We start from the raw sequence: 16,732 nt of genomic DNA on the forward strand, positions 1-16,732 counted from the left end.
CGTCCGGGCTTCAAGAAATGCGGGGACTGTGGGTCCAAGATGTCGGTCACGGACTCGCACGACGCCTGCCTCTGGTGCCTCGGGGAGGCCCACGATACGGACGACTGTGTCGACTGCCAGTCGCTCACGGCAAAGGCCTTGCGGGAACACAAGAAGAAGCTGTCGGTAGGCCGGGTGTCTAAGCCCCGGAAGTCGGGGTCTGCGGGGCTTTCGACGGATGACTCGAGGGGCGACTCTCCGCATCATCCTCGAAGTCCAGTGGGTCTCCTTCCAGGAGTCTGTCTCGCCACTCCTCCGCCTCTTCCAGGCATTCCCGGAAGCGCCGGCATAGGTCGCCTTCCCCGTCCTCTTCCGAGGACTCCGCCCGTCGGCGGGTCGCTTATCCCTCCATGCAAGCGACACCGGAGGAATGGGCTTCCTTCGGGAAGCAGATGCTAGCGATTCTTGAATCGCAGGGCGCCGGTCCGTCCGCGCCTCTGAGTGGGGTCGGTCGGCACCGGTCAAGAGACACCGCTCGTACGCCTTCGGGCTCGGGTGGTCGGCACGGCTCGCGGGAGAGGTCCTGCTCGGACAAGGGTAGCCGTTCTCGCCATGCCCGTTCCAGGTCCCGGTCCTCGACGCGCTCGAGACCGCGTGATCCTGTGCCATCTTCGAAGAAGACGTCGACGCCTGTGGCACCGAGGCCGTCGACTATTTCTCTCGAGGCTCCGCCTCCGAGGGGGTCGTCGGCGCCTAGGTCGTCGAGAGACACGCTCGGAGCTCCGGCTTCGAGGCCTGTGTCGACGACGCCGATGCTGGCGGCGCTGCAGCTGACGTCGATGCCTTTTCTGTCGACGCCGGCGCCGACTCGTTCGGCGCCCTCGACGCCTTTCGAGGCGGTGGTGTCGGAGGGGCCCCGTGGTACGGGGTTTGCCCCTAGAAAGGCTCTGGCTAAGGTCAGGCACTGCTTTGGTCCCCAGAGGTCTTCCTCTCCCCGCCTGGAGTACATTTCAGAGGGTGATGAAGGCTCTGATGTCGGCTTGGTTCCGGTTACGGTTCCAGATGAGTTTATCTTGGGCCATAGCCAGTTTGATGACCTGAGGCAGTCACTGCATGATGCCAGTGGACTGGACACCTCTCCGGAGGTGGAGTTTTGTAGGCCGGAGCCTGGCACTCATGCCGATTCTTCATATCGTCACCAAGTATTTGGGTTGGTCAGCTCCCCCAGGGGAGTTCGTTCAGGATGATCTCACAGACATCCTTGATCTCGGTCCCCCCACTGACCCGGTGTTGCCGTTTCATATGGCTCTACAGAGAAGGGTGGCGGCGGCTTGGACTGCTCCGGAGAGTCTCCCGGCAGTGGGCAAGTCTTTGTCGCGAAAATACCGTCCAGCCAGTAGCGACCCCTGCTACTTGTCCAGGCACCCCACTCCGGAGAGTTTGGTGGTGCAGGCGGCTACGGCCCCGGCAAAGCAGGCGTCGTATCCTACCATCCCTCCGGATAGGGACGACAAACGTTTTGAGGGCTGGGCGAAGAAAGTGTTTTCTTCGGGCGGTTTGGGGCTTCAGGCGGCCAACTCCATATGTGCTTTGTCTCGTTTCACACACACTCTGTGGAAATGTGTTGCATTAGCGGCTGAACATTTTCCCGAAGGGGACGAACGGGATGGTTTCCTTGCTATGGTTCAGGATGGCAAGGATGCCATGTGTGAGGCCGTTCAGTCAGGTTTGGACTTGGCAGATTGTGTCAGCCGGTCCATGGCCGCGAGCACCGTAATGCGCAGGTTTGCGTGGTCGCGGAAGTCTGGGTTCGCTCCTGATGTGCAGTCCCGGCTCCTCAACATGCCCTTTGACGGTGAACACCTTTTTGGCAGCAAGGCTGACGAGAGCCTTGAGAGGTTGCAGACCTCCAAAGCTGCAGCAAAGTCGTTGGGCGCTGCAGTTCGCCAACCTCCGCCTTTTTGTCCTAGGGGACAGCAATGGAGGGGAGGTTCCTTTCGCTATTACTCGTCCTTCAGTAAAGCGAGGGGAGCTAGCAGTCAAAGAGGCCATCGTAAGAGTGCCAGAGGTGGAAACAAAGGTACTGTCAATCTGGAAAAGTGAATACCCTTCATTTGGATGATAGACGTATCTTGATGGCCGAAGGCCAACCGTCTTATGCACAGAATTATAGAACTACAGACTGCTATGCTTGACCAACAAGCGGCCATTTTAAACGTAGCAAGAATCGCCATTTTGCTTATTAACCATTGCTCATTGCTTTCTGTCTAAACTGCTTTGCAGCTTGCAATTCTTGCGAATTCTGCTTACTCTGCTCAACTGTTAACATTGTTGTCTGAATATGAAAGGGCAAGGCCGCAGGACTGAGGAGTTCGTTGAAACTCCTCATGAGCATCCCAGAAAGGAATGCCCACGCTCCCTCTCTGTAGCCTTGAGGGAGAGCTGCAGGGCATTTAATAATTTCACAGCAGCCAGCCAGTCTCGTACTGTGGTAGAATGTTAGATTACAGCAGCTAAAGGCTTGAATTATGCTCTTCTTGCGGCCCCCCTCCACGAAACCCTTTAGAGCGTGTCGGCTCCCAGGACACGAATAGCACCTCATAGATAGCAAAGCTTGGAATGTGACTCATCCCCCGTGTGCAGCTTGCTTCCAAGAACAGAAGCACCGTGTTCTGTTCAACAACTAGAAGATGCCTCCGCACTTTCTTTATTGCACATTGTTACTAGAATAGACATCGAAAGTGTCATAATTGTCAAACTCGTCGGAAATGTCCATCACCATCCCGAGTTCAAAGAAACTCAATAAAAGGGGGGTGTTAAACATGTCATAGCTGATTGCATGATAGGCATTTTGTATATATGTAACTGATGTACGTAATTCGCTCTCTTGCGTCCCTGGAGGTCTAGAGAATACACGTCGCGGGGCGTGAGACCACAGTTGGCCAATTGGGACTATTTTGCTTGCAATAAACCCTAGCATTGGGAATTTTAACCTCGTGTCTGGCGCATCCTTTCGTGTATGGTTATTGCCTTGTTTCCATATCGCGAGGGACCCCTAAGGGCCCCTTTCAAGATGGCGCCCGAATAGGGACCCCCCCCACTTGCCCCTTCGTAGACGTTGTAACGGAGTAAAGGCGGAGAACAGCGAGGACGGGACGATCGAGCCGGGATCAAGAGGTGTACGGGGCGCCCTGTAGAAGTGAGGTGAGATTCCTTCGCAGATCTGCACACATCTGATCCCTGATCGACGTACCGGGCCAGAGGGCAAAGGAGGCGAGGGTCCCGAAACGAGGCAGAAGCCAGGGAAGCGCAGACACGACGTTGGGAGAGGTTGCGTCAGGAAACAGGCAACTTGTTTTATCAGGTGAGTCATTCCCCGATTCAAACGAAACCCTGATTATTGGTAGAGTGTTGATTTTGCAAATTCAAACATCCAGAGTAAGGTTGGTTAACCAAGGGGAAGGTTAAAGTACTGTCCACTTTAGCGGGGCTTTTCCGCTGCGGTAGACAGTCCTTGGAAAATGGCCAAAGTGCACCGCCTGGGGGAACGCCGGCTTATGACATGTATGCAAAATATGGTGTGGGTGCGATAATATTTTGTGAAATTTGGCATAGGCAAACTAGAAAGCAACAGGACCATCAGTGGCCGATTAATTGTAGCTTTGAAATTGCGAGGATAGATAACCTAGAAAGGGTGTTGATAAGGAAAAAAGCGCGACCCGCAGCTTTTGAGACTATCAAAGATTGGTGGAGGGAAGCAATGCTCCGACTTAGGAGTAGAGAGAAGCATGCGCATAGGCACAAATTGAACCTTGAGGTAGCAGAAGAAAAGGAGGAGGAGGAATGGACGGCAAGTCTAAGACGGGAAGGGAGACGTGAGCAAATGAACAAAGGAATATACCCGCAGCGGGAACTACACATAGCAGACAAATTAATGGAACATTTATTAACCCATACGGGTCGAGGCCCAAAACTAGGATCGAAACCAAACACGCCAGTAGTGACTGCGCAGGCCCAACCAGTAGCTCTCATACCCCCTCCCGTAGCCCAAGCACTTCCCCTCACGCAAGCATTAACCTACGCCCCACCCACAGCTCGAGCCCTCCCACAAGCGCAGACCGCAGACGCGCAATTTCCCAGCACCCAGCAAGGCCCTTCACAGATGCCACCTGTGTCACTTGTCCCATCCGCACCTCCCGCTCCAGAGATAGATTCAGCACCATCCGCCCCTCCCGAAGTCGAAATTGAGACCGGGGAGGCGAGAGGCGGGGCTGAAGGAACAGGATTTGGACGGGTAACTCGAAGCACGATCAGCAAAGAAAGAAAGGTTGAATTACAGCAAGAGGCAGAAATGTACATAGAAGGAAATGATGGGACGGCAGCATTGGCCTCATTATATGGGTAGCGAAGAAGCAACGAGAGACAGGTAGTGTTGGAATGCATGGGGGAATTTTTGGTGGGAGAATGGAAAAAGTTACTTGAGAAACTACCGCCACAACGATTGTTAGATTTGAACCAATTAGCACGTTGGAGAATAAAAGATGAAGTAAAGGAACATGTGAATGGACTTTTTGATCTTAAAAATGAGTTGGATAATGATTATGCTGAAATGTTTGCTGCACCTGGGCACAGGGGTTGGGATATTAGAAGAGATGGGAGAGGGACGGTAGAACCATACATACAGCGGAGACATTCAATGTCATCTGTACAGAGGGGCGACAAGCTGAAAGTATGTATACGGGAAGCGATAAAGTGGATGTCGAATCCTAGTATCCCAACAATGGTCATACATGACATATTTGACGAATATTCCATGCCAATGAAAAGAAAGGCGCTGCAATCGATGGCTGAACATTTAATAGACAAGGATATAAAAAAACAATAAGGCTAGCCCACCCGAGATACTAGCGGTATACAAGAGAGCATTCGAGCGAAGTACAGGAGAAACGGGCCTATCACTGGACTTGGGAATACTATTGAACCTAAGAGAAGGGGGAGGGATCGTGAGTGGGGCATTTCCAATGAGAGAGGTTCCGCCCACGTTTGTACCAAAAGTAGAGGTCCTTGCGACGGGTACAGTAGGAGCGCAGGTAACACCAGCCCATTTCACCGCCCAGTATGTGCATGTCCCCCTTTTCCAGGCAAGAGGTGAATACTATAAAACAGACGATTCCCGATATAAGAGAGAATATAGCAGGTTTCTACAAGGAAGTAGAGTCAACCCTGAGATCAGCAGTGCTTACTATGAGCGATATAGATTTGATTTTCCCAGTCATTTTGCCAGCAGATATATGGAAACAGATAAGGACGTTAGATGACGTGGGGGCTTTTGGCGCCACATGGGCAGAGTTACTATTGGAGGACAAAAATAAAAAAGTAGGGGAAAATCCGGGAACCCGCATGGCAGATCTACCAGAACGGATAATGCGGAGATTGAGAGAAATAATTCCAGAAAAAAGGATTCAGTGGGACAAATTAACTACATGTGTACAGGGCAAGGATGAGCCAGTAACGGATTATTTCAATAGATTTGAAGGAGTATTCACAGACTTCAGTGGGCAGGATGTGAGCACAGAGTCGGGGAAAAGGCTATTTGTTGATAAATATATGAGGGGACTAATATTACCAATTCAAGATATGTTAATGGCATTGGAAAGTTCTTGGGCAGCAAAACCGGTGAGTGAGATATTACACATAGCCCAATATTACGAGAACAGGGTAAATGTGGTGAAAGAGAGATGAAGGATAGAGTAAATTTAAAAACGAGGGTGTTACTGCAGCAGATAATTGGATACAACAGAGGTAGAGGGAACGCGCAAGGCTGAGCAAATTTGAATAATATGCACAGGGTGTCATTGGGATTAAATCAATGTGCGTACTGTAAAGAGGAAGGACACTGGCGAGCGCAATGCCGCACCTACAGAATAGAGGTGGGTTTGGCCAGAGAAGGCCTCATAGAGGACATCAGGGGTCAAATGGCCCAAGCAGAAATAGCATGCAGCAGCAGGGATATACCAATGGAGGTAATCAAAACCAATCCCATGGTCAAAACCAAGCTCAACAGAACCAGGCATTGAACCAAGGTGTTCCGAACCAAAATCAGGGCGGGCAGGGCCAACAGAGAAATGATCAGAGTGGAGGACACTGAGGGGGAAATGGGAATATTTTTGATACACAGCCAAGCACGTATTATAGCAGCAGCGGTGACTACACATCCGACGATGTGTTATTTTCGCAATAGGACAGCCCACGGCAGGGGTTGGAACCAGTGTCTATTCCTGTGAATCAGAGAGGACCCTATGTAGAAATGAGAGTCGGGAATAAGGAGCACCGTTTCCTTGTAGATAACAGGGGCACAGAAGTGTTCGATAGACCACCACTTGATTCCAGAGATCCCACTGTCGGGGCAAAAGAATGTTTCTGTAGGGTTCGCAGGTACACCAGTAATTAACCCCATGTCCGAAGCTGTCCCAATTACAATAGGACCATTTACGGAACAGTGTCCATTTCTTCTGACAGAAAATTGTGGGGAGAACTTGCTAGGATTAAATTTGTTGAGAAAATTGGGGGCAGTTATACATTGTACGGCAGATGGGGTGTTCCTCACGATTTGGCCTCACGATGCACCGGTGACGGAATTTATGTCAGAAGCGTTACCAGAAGAGCTAAGTAGAGTACTAACCTGTCTATGGGCAATGCATGATAACGATGTAGGCTGCTTGAAAATAGAGCCAGCAAAAATAACTTTGAAAGAAGGTATTACATTACCACGAATTCCCCAGTATAAAATTTCTGTTGAAGGTGAGAAGAGATTAAAGAGTATTGTTACTGACCTGGTGAGATTGGGGGTGGTTGAAGAAATTGCAGGTAGTACGTGCAACAGCCTGATTCTTCCAGTTTACAAGAAAGGAGGCAATGAAGTACCATATCGTTTCATAATTGATCTGCGCGCATTGAACAAAGTGGTAGACCCACAATTCCCTTTGGTCCCAGATGTCACAACAATACGGACAATGATACCGGCCACTGCAGAATACTTTAGTGTAGTTGATTTTGAAGAACGCGTTCTTTAGCATTCCAGTGGATAAAAGCAGTAGATATCTGTTCGCGTTCACTCTAGAAGGTCGATCATTCACACGCATTCCACAAGGATACACAGAAAGCCCGAGTATTTACAGCAGAGCGCTAAAAGAGCAGCTAGACATGCTAGAATTACCCGAAGGTTGCGTACTCTTGCAGTACATAGATGACTTGTTACTAGCTGCTGACACAAAAGAGATCTGCAAAGAAAGTACTATATTACTATTGACACACCTAGCGACCCATGGTCACAAGGCAAGTTTGAAGAAATTCCAGTATAATCAAAAGGAGGTGTCTTATTTGGGTTACCTACTTTCGAAAGAAGGGAGAAGATTAACACCAGAACGCATAGAAAGTATTTCTAGTATGCCTATTCCAAAAACTCAAAAAGGAGTGAGAGCTGTAATAGGCATGGCCTCTTATTGTCGGCAGTGGATCAGTAATTTTGCGTTGATTGTGAAGCCGATGATAAAATTAACTAAAAAGGATGCAGTGATGCCTTTACAGTGGGATGAGGAATGTCAGAAAGCGTTTGAACAATTGAAAGTTGCATTGTGTGCTGCGCCAGTTTTAGGCACTCCTAACTATAAAAAGATCTTTAGACTATTTGTGAGCGAGAGTGAAGGATGTGCATTGGCGGTTTTAACACAGGAACAAGGTGGAAGAAATAGGCCGTGCGGCTATTATTCTTCCGCGCTGGACCCTGTAGCGCGCGCACTACCATGATGTTTGCGATCTGTTGCAGCGGCTGCTGCGTCAGTGAAACAAACTGAAGGAATGGTATTGGGGCACACTTTAATTCTGATGGTGCCACATGCTATAGACGTTCTATTAAATAGAACACAGATGCAACACCTCACTTCTGCCAGACTAACAAGATATGAGCTCATCTTGTTTGCACCCCACATCCAAATTATGAGGTGTAGCGCCTTGAATCCTGCAGAATAAATGCCACTACCCATAGCAGAAATTGGTGACAACGAATCGCCACCCCATGATTGTTTAATGGTCACTGAAGAAGAGACAAAGGGAAGAGTTGATTTGAGCGACACCCCACAAAAAGAGCCGGATGGGGAGTTGTTTTGTGATGGCTCTTGTTTTAAATTGCCTGATGGCACATCAACTGCCGCATATGCAATTACTACCCTAGAGAGTGTTGTAGAAAGCAGAAGAATCCCCTACAATTCGGCACAAGCTGCAGAAATAATAGCACTGACCCGAGCCTGTGAATTCTCTGAGAATTTGAACGTGAATATTTATACTGACAGCCAGTACGCCTTTGGCGTGGTTCATAACTTTGGCCGACTCTGGGCTGAGAGGGGCTTCTTGACATCACATGGGGCCAGGATTCAGCATGGCCCTTTGATTGTACGATTGTTGTCTGCACTCACGTTTCCAAAACGCCTAGCAATAGTGAAATGCGAGGCGCATAAAAAAGTAACATGTAAAGTGGGAGAGGGAAACGCATTTGCAGACAGGATTGCGAAACAAACAGCCACTGATTTGAGTAATAAAATGTTGACAGTACAGACTGAGGAAGTACCCTGTATGATAGAAGATGGGATTGCCACTGTCAAAGAAATGCAGGCCGAAGCCACGGCCAATGAAATCCAAGGGTGGGCTGAGGGCTCTGCTGAGTTAGACTTGGAGGGTTGTTGGGTGGACAAAGAAACAAAAAACTTGATGTTGCCAAATTGCTATGTGACTGCAAGGGTCACGATGGCGCATAGCCCTACTCATATCTGTGCGAAGAAGATGGTCCTGCATTTATCCACAGTATGGAAGAATGCACGCATCAAGAAAAATGCAGAAAGGCTAGTGCAGAATTGTATTACGTGCCTGCAACACAATGTAGGGAAGGGAACCGTGACTCCAGGCGGTAGTTTTGGCCCACCCTCTATGCCATTCGAGGTGATCCATTTTGATTTCATAGAAATGGAAAGGTGCCAGAACTACAAATATGTGTTAGTGGTGATTTGTGCATTTAGCAAGTGGGTGGAGGCATATCCTTTAAAAGACTGTACTGCCATGTCAACGGCAAAAGTAATGTTGAAGGAGTATTTCTCCCGGTTCGGGCTGCTGGTGTCCTGTGGTCAGATAACGGCCCTCACTTTGTGGGCGCAGTGGTGTTACAGATCTGTGCAGGTCTACAGATAGAGAAACGATTCCACAGTTCCAGGCATCCCAGTTCTGCCGGGCTTGTTGAGAGACATAATGGTATCTTAAAGTCAAAGATAGCTAAAATCTGTGCTGGGAGCAAGTTGAGTTGGGTGGATGCATTACCCCTTGCACTATTGTGCATGCGCACGTCTGTGCAGGCTAAAACTGGGCTCTCGCCCTATGAAATAATTATGGAGAGACCGGCAAATGTATGGTGCGCACCGCAGCCCAAAAGATTATGTGAGGTCGAGCATCCTGTGTTAAGCACGTATTGTGGCTTTTTAATGCAGAAATTGCATTTGATTCATCAGCAGGTGCAGGAGGCGTTACCAGTGCGATACACCGGACCGGGGCACGCGCTGGAGCCTGGAAGCTGGGTCCTGATTAAGAACTTTGAGCGGAAGACAGCATTAGCACCCAGGTGGCGCGGCCCCTATCAAGTGTTGCTGGCGACGCAGACGGCCATACGGGTGGACGGCCGCACGGCCTGGATTCATGCTACCCATGCCAAAAGGTTCCCAGCTTCACTGAAAGCTTTGCCTGATCCAGACGACCAGAAAGAGACAACGGTCTCGGAAACTAAAGAAACTGTTGCCAGTCCACTGCCACAGCATCAGCCTGAGCAAGAAGTGAAACTTGAAACAAAGCCTGAGGAGGCTGCCAGAAAGGGGAAAGGGCAAAAAGTGCCCCAACGTTGCCCAGCAGAAACAACATCACTGCCGAGCGACACAAACTCTGCATTGCAAACACCAGCAGAAACAACGCGTGTACCCCTTTGGCGCCCACCAGCTTCTGCAAACGCACCAGAGCCAAAGAAAGAAACTACATCATTGCCATGGCGCTCACCGCTACCCATCATTGCGCCGCAGGCTGACACTGAGCCTGATACTGGAAGTGCATCGGCATTGTTCACCGATCACACAATACCAGGAGTAAAACGTTACGATCTCAGGCCTCGAAAGGCAAAGTGATCCACAGATCTTTGGTGCTTTTCTTTTGCCTTTGGTTCCACTCACGGACGGAGTAGGAGCCAGGGGTGTAGAGGATAGAAGTGTGAGAGTGGTGCAAGTCGGACAATTCAAGACTCACGGCTCCTCGGTGCGCTTATAGTAGAGTACATGTGTCAGGAGCCAGAGCAGGACAAGCTGGACGCACATAAGTACTGAGGCAGACAGAGTACGTGTCCTAAGCCAGAGCGGGACAAGCTGGATGCACATAGTACTCTGTCAATAAAGAACTGTTCAGAAATCGTCTGAGCAGTGGGAGAAAGAACAACTAATCTTGCTCGGAGTGGATAAATGATCTAGGCTGTGAAAGGGCTGGCAGAATTGAACTGTGACATTTTCATTGTGCTTTTCTGGCATCAGGAACGAGAGACATTTGCGACGAACTTTGCCAGCAAGAAGAAGTACGATGAAGAACAAATGAAGACCGGTTTCAGCCTCCTCCTGCACCGCTGCTGAAAAGATGATAGTTTTAGAGACTGTAAATTTAGGGGAAAAGCATGGTAAAAGGAATGAGGTACTGATTTGGACATTGGTCCTGTGTTCTCTAAGTATGATAGTACCAACAATAATAGCTATTACGCTATGGTTTAGAGCCCGCACACCCATTAGAAACACTCTTGCCAAAAGTAACTACTGAAAGCCCGGTTCATGTAATCACTGGTACTTTGTCCCCAATGGAAGAGAGACATAGAGAAGGATATGGCAACAATACATTGTTGCTGATAATGAATATGACCCATGCGGTTTTAGAAAAGAAAGATTGCTGGGTTTGTGCCCATTTACCATAGCACGGTGGGAAAGGGATAGGCTGGTATGTACAACCGTTACCAATGAGTTAGGCATGTGAAGTATCGTTGAGTGCAATGTTCTTTGGGAAATGGAACAAGAGTAATACGGGTCAGCTAGATGAGACCAATATGAATGAATTCGAGGAAGTGATCATGAGACCTGTGGGCTGTTCCATATTCCACAAAGCTCGCATGTTTTCACCATATCCCATGAGCAAAAATACACGAAAGACAACAAGACTAGATAGATTACATAGGCAGAATAGACCGACCCCCGCCAGCAGAAGAAACATCAGTAATGACATTTCGAATGAGGGATGAATGGAATAAAGATGCTGTGCCTCCTGCCTATACAGTGGATTACAGCCCCAAAACTGTTCCCCTATGTTTAAAGAAAAAAGGTTCCTATAAAGTAGGAACGTTTAGCAGCTGCCTGAACACAGTGGTTTTAAAGCACAAAATAGAACCCGTGTACGTAGGGGACCCTGTTTACTTTATATGTGGGGAAAAAGCATATCCATGGTTACCTAGGAACTGGGGAGGTACGCGTTACTTGGGTCTACTATTCCCAGGAGTGTTCCTCTTAGAAACTGCAGAAGTAGTGAGGCGATTAAAAGGTAGAACCCGAAGGAATGATAGCAATGGATGTAGCCAAATCGTTTATACCATTCTTGGCCCAAATAGAAAATTCCTATAATATAAGAAAACTGTCTAGAATATTAAAAAATACAATAGATTCAACAACGGATATTTTATTCAATATGACGTTAGAAGAGAAAGGAATAAGACTAACATTGTGGCAACCAAATTCATAAAATATTTAGGTGTAATAATTAACCCATCTAATAACGAAAAAGAATGGCAAGAAAATATCGAAGAAAAAGCAATATCGTTGTCAAGACAAGGCCGCTTCTTTCACTGCAAATATGGTGCATAAACGGTAAAACCTACAATCCTACTGTATAAACAGAAAGTCATTCCAATTTTGACTTACGCGAGCGAATCTCTGATAAATCAACATCTATTGAAATGGCCAAGATATGAAGCTATATTCTGGAGAAAAACCCTTGCTCTACCAAAATCTATTCCAATCTCTAGAATTCGATATGAACTTGCCCTCCAATCTATGCAATCCATTGTACTGTGGAAACAAATGGACCTATATAGAACAATTATCTCGGAGGACAAAATTCCATCACTGGAAATCTTGAAAGATAAAAAACATGCATCTCAAGTTGCAGCTTTAACAAAGTGGACAAGCGAAATCAAACAAAAAATGCAACAAGAAGAAATTACCGAGGAAATGCTGAGAAACAGACCCCAATACGCTAAACGAAAAATTCAGAGAAACGACTGGATAAGAACAATAGAAGACCAGAAAAAATTTAAAAGACATCTAAATGCCGGCATGGAAGTAAGAGCTATTAACGAGATGCCTTCGTACTTACTCCAATTCCCTAATGTGAAAATTCGTGACTTATTTTTGCGCTTTCGTTTGAACATCCTACCCACGCGTGAATACTTGTCATTAATAGATCGAACACGTAGTATCTCGGCAATCTGTCGTTACTGTAAAGACCCTATGGAGCAAGAAACATTATTCCATCTAATCATGGTGTGCCCACAGCTAAAAAATAAACGTGACTTATTCAGGGACTTCTTTAAAATCTCAGATCAACAAATGACAACAGAAGAGCGATGGGCAACGCTGCTCCAAGGAAACAATCAGTGGTTGATCATTACAGTGATTAAGTTCTGGAACGAAATCAACAAAGAACCGTAAAAGAATAAGCAGAACGAAATGTAGTGATAAGAAGAGAATAAGGAAAAAGAAAAATGAAAAGTTTGATAAGTCAAACAAAACATTAAAAAAAAAAAATAAAAAAAAAAAAAATAAGACTAATAGCACTACAAAACAGAATGGCTCTTGACATAATATTAGTTGATCGTGGGGGAGTTTGCAAACTCGTAAAAACTGCGTGCTGTGTATATGTGGATGACTACTCCCCTAATATATTTAAAGCAATCAAGAAAAGAGTTATCCTAAGTTCCTCACTTGCCACCGGAGAAGGGGGCTGAGGGATAGGATCTTGGTTTTGGGGACTATTGCGGTCCTGGGGATGGAAGCTAATTTCGATACTAGTGGTGGTACTTGGTATATTCATAACATGTTGCTGTTGCATACAATGCCTACCAACAGTCTGCACTGAGATAACTGAGGGATGTACTAAAGGATGTATGCACATGGTGTCGAGAGGAAAACAAACGCATGGCCGAAATAACAGAGACACTGATGAAACAAAAACAGTAAAACAATTCATGGCTATAGACATTTATGATGAAGATGATGCTTATGATAGCATGAAAGGTTTAGACATAGATACCCCAGACTTATCTTCATCAGAGGAGGATACAATGAATGAATGAATAAGACGTTTGACATACGGCCAAAAGGAGGGTTTGTCAATCTGGAAAAGTGAATACCCTTCATTTGGATGATAGACGTATCTTGATGGCCGAAGGCCAACCGTCTTATGCACAGAATTATAGAAATACAGACTGCTATGCTTGACCAACAAGCGGCCATTTTAAACGTAGCAAGAATCGCCATTTTGCTTGCTCATTGCTTTCTGTCTAAACTGCTTTGCAGCTTGCAATACTTGCGAATTCTGCTTACTCTGCTCAACTGTTAACATTGTTGTCTGAATATAAAAAGGGCAAGGCCGCGGGACTGAGGAGTTCGTTGAAACTCCTCATGAGCAGCCCAGAAAGGAATGCCCATGCTCCCTCTCTGTAGCCTTGAGGGAGAGCTGCAGGGCATTTAATCATTTCACAGCTGCCAGCCAGTCTCGTACTGTGGTAGAATATGTTGGAATAAAGCAGCTAAAGGCTTGAATTATGCTCTTCTTACGGCCCCCCTTCACGAAACCCTTTAAGGCGTGTCGGCTCCCAGGACACGAATAGCACCTCATAGATAGCAAAGCTTGGAATGTGACTCATCCCCCGTGTGCAGCTTGCTTCCAAGAACAGAAGCACCGTGTTCTGTTCAACAACTAGAAGATGCCTCAGCACTTTCTTTATTGCACATTGTTACTAGAATAGACATCGAAAGTGTCATAATTGTCATACTCGTCGGAAATGTCCATCACCATCCCAAGTTCAAAGAAACTCAATAAAAGGGGGGTGTTAAACATGTCATATCTGATTGTATGATATGCAATTTGTATATATGTAACTGATGTATGTAATTCGCTCTCTTGCGTCCCTCGAGGTCTAGAGAATACACGTCGCGGGGCGTGAGACCACAGTTGGCCAATTGGGACTATTGTGCTTGCAATAAACCCTAGCATTGGGAATTTAAACCTCGTGTCTGGCGCATCCTTTCGTGTATGGTTATTGCCTTGTTTCCATATCGCGAGGGACCCCTAAGGGCCCCTTTCATAGGAACGACAAACGTGTTGACGGCTGGGCGAAGAAAGTGTTTTCTTGGGGGGTAAGGCGCTTCAGGCGGCCAACTCCATATGTGCTTTGTCTCGTTTCACACACACTCTGTGGAACTGTGTTGCATTAGCGGCTGAACATATTCCCGAAGGGGACGAACGGGATGGTTTCCTTGCTATGGTTCAGGATGGCAAGGATGCCATGTGTGAGGCCGTTTAGTCGGGTTTGGACTTGGCAGATTGTGTCAGCCGTTCCATGGCGGCGATCACCGTAATGTGCAGGTTTGCGTGGTTGCGGAAGTCTGGGTGCGCTCCTGATGTGCAGTCCCAGCTCCTCAACATGCCCTTTGACGGTGAACACCTTTTTGGCAGCAAGGCTGACGAGAGCCTGAGAGGTTGCAGACCTCCAAAGCTGCAGCGAAGTCGTTGGGCGCTGCAGTTCGCCAACCTCCGCCTTTTCGTCCTAGGGGACAGCAATGGAGGGGAGGTTCCTTTCCCTATTACTCGTCCTTCAGTAAAGCGAGGGGAGCTAGCAGTCAAAGAGGCCATCGTAAGAGTGCCAGAGGTGGAAACAAAGGTACTTGAGGTGCCAAGGCCACTCGGGCAGTTGCCTCTTTGCCCTCAGGCAACGCCGCAGCCGCTACCACTCAGTCATGTGGCCAGGTGCCATGGTTCGCCGGTTGGGGGAAGGCTGGCGCAGCATCTTGTAGAGTGGCAAGCCATTACTTCGGATGTGTGGGTTCTGGAGATCATAACCCACGGCTACTGTCTTCCTTTTCGGAAGAGGCCTCACGACAATCCACCTGGGAACCTCTCTTTGAAGTGTCCGGATCCGCTCCTTGCGCAGGAAATTCAAGCCCTGCTGGAGAAAGGCGCCAAAGAACTGGTGCCTGTAGTGGAGAGGAACAAGCGATGGTATTCCCCTTATTTTTTGATTTCGAAGAAAGACGGGGGATTGAGACCCATCATGGACTTGCGCGGTTTGAACAAACTCCTCAGGAAGGACAAGTTCAAGATGGTGACTCTTTCTCAAGTCCTCCGGGCCCTTCAACTTCAGGACTGGTTGGTGTCTCTCGACCTCAAGGATGCTTACTTCCATGTGCCGATCCATCCCAAGCACAAGAAGTAACTGAGGTTTGTGGTTGGCGACTCGCACTTTCAGTTTTGGGTCCTGCCGTTCGGATTGACCTCCGCCCGAGGGTTTTCACCAAGCTCATGGTGGTGGTGGCAGCGCATCTCAGGAAAGGGGGGATTTACGTCTACCCTACCTGGACGATTGGTTGATCAGGGGGAGCTCTCCCGAGCAAGTCCCGGATCATCTGTCAGTCACCTGCCACTCCCTCCACAGGCTGGGCTTCTCCCTCAATTTAAAGAAGTCCCATTTGACACCAACGCAGCGGCTCCAGTACATCGGAGCAGTGCTTGACACGTCCCTGGGGCAGTGTTTTCCTCCTCAGGTGAGGGCTCTTCACATTCAGCAGATGGTGAATAAGTTTCAATTTGCCCAGGATCTCCCAGCGTCCGAGTTCTTGAGACTGCTCGGCCTTATGGCATCCTGCATTCTTCTGGTGCCAGAGGCTCGTCTGCGGATGAGATCTTTGCAGTGGGCACTCAAGCTCCAGTGGTCTCAGTCCTCCGGCAGGCTGTCGGACCCTGTTCAGGTGCCGCCCTTGTTAGCCCGGGACCTTCTGTGGTGGGCCGTCGAGGGCAATCTGATGAAGGGGGCCCCATTTTGGCTGCCCTGGCCGGAGGTGACGATCGTGACGGACACATCTCTCACGGGATGGGGAGCTCATGCCAACGAGTTGACAGTCAGCGGTCGTTGGTCTCGGTCCGAGTCCAGACTCCATATCAATCTGTTGGAGCTGAGGGCCGTCAGGTTAGCCCTGAAGGCTTTTCTTCCGACTGTGCGTGGAAAGAGTGTCCTGATTCTAACGGACAACACGGTGGCCATGCACTACCGCAACAAAAGGGGGGGGGGGGCAGGATCACTTCCGCTGTGCAGGGAGGCGATGCAGCTCGAGTTCTGGGCCATCCAGCAGGAAGTTTCGATCTCGGCTGTTCATCTGGCCGGAGACGACAACGAGACGACGGACGCTCTGAGCAGGCAGAGCACGATCTCTCACGAGTGGGAGCTGGCTCAGGAGATTCTCCTGGAGATCTTCACCCTTTGGGGGACCCCTCAAGTGGATCTCTTCGCCTCCAGTGTCAACCGGAAGTGCGAAAAGTTTTGCTCGCGGGAATTTCCTCCAAAAGGAGCCTTAGGAGATGCGTTCGT

Source organism: Ambystoma mexicanum, chromosome 8 (assembly GCF_040938575.1).
Source record: "Ambystoma mexicanum isolate Mex_15411 chromosome 8, UKY_AmexF1_1, whole genome shotgun sequence".
NCBI classification, from domain to species: Eukaryota; Metazoa; Chordata; class Amphibia; order Caudata; family Ambystomatidae; genus Ambystoma; species Ambystoma mexicanum.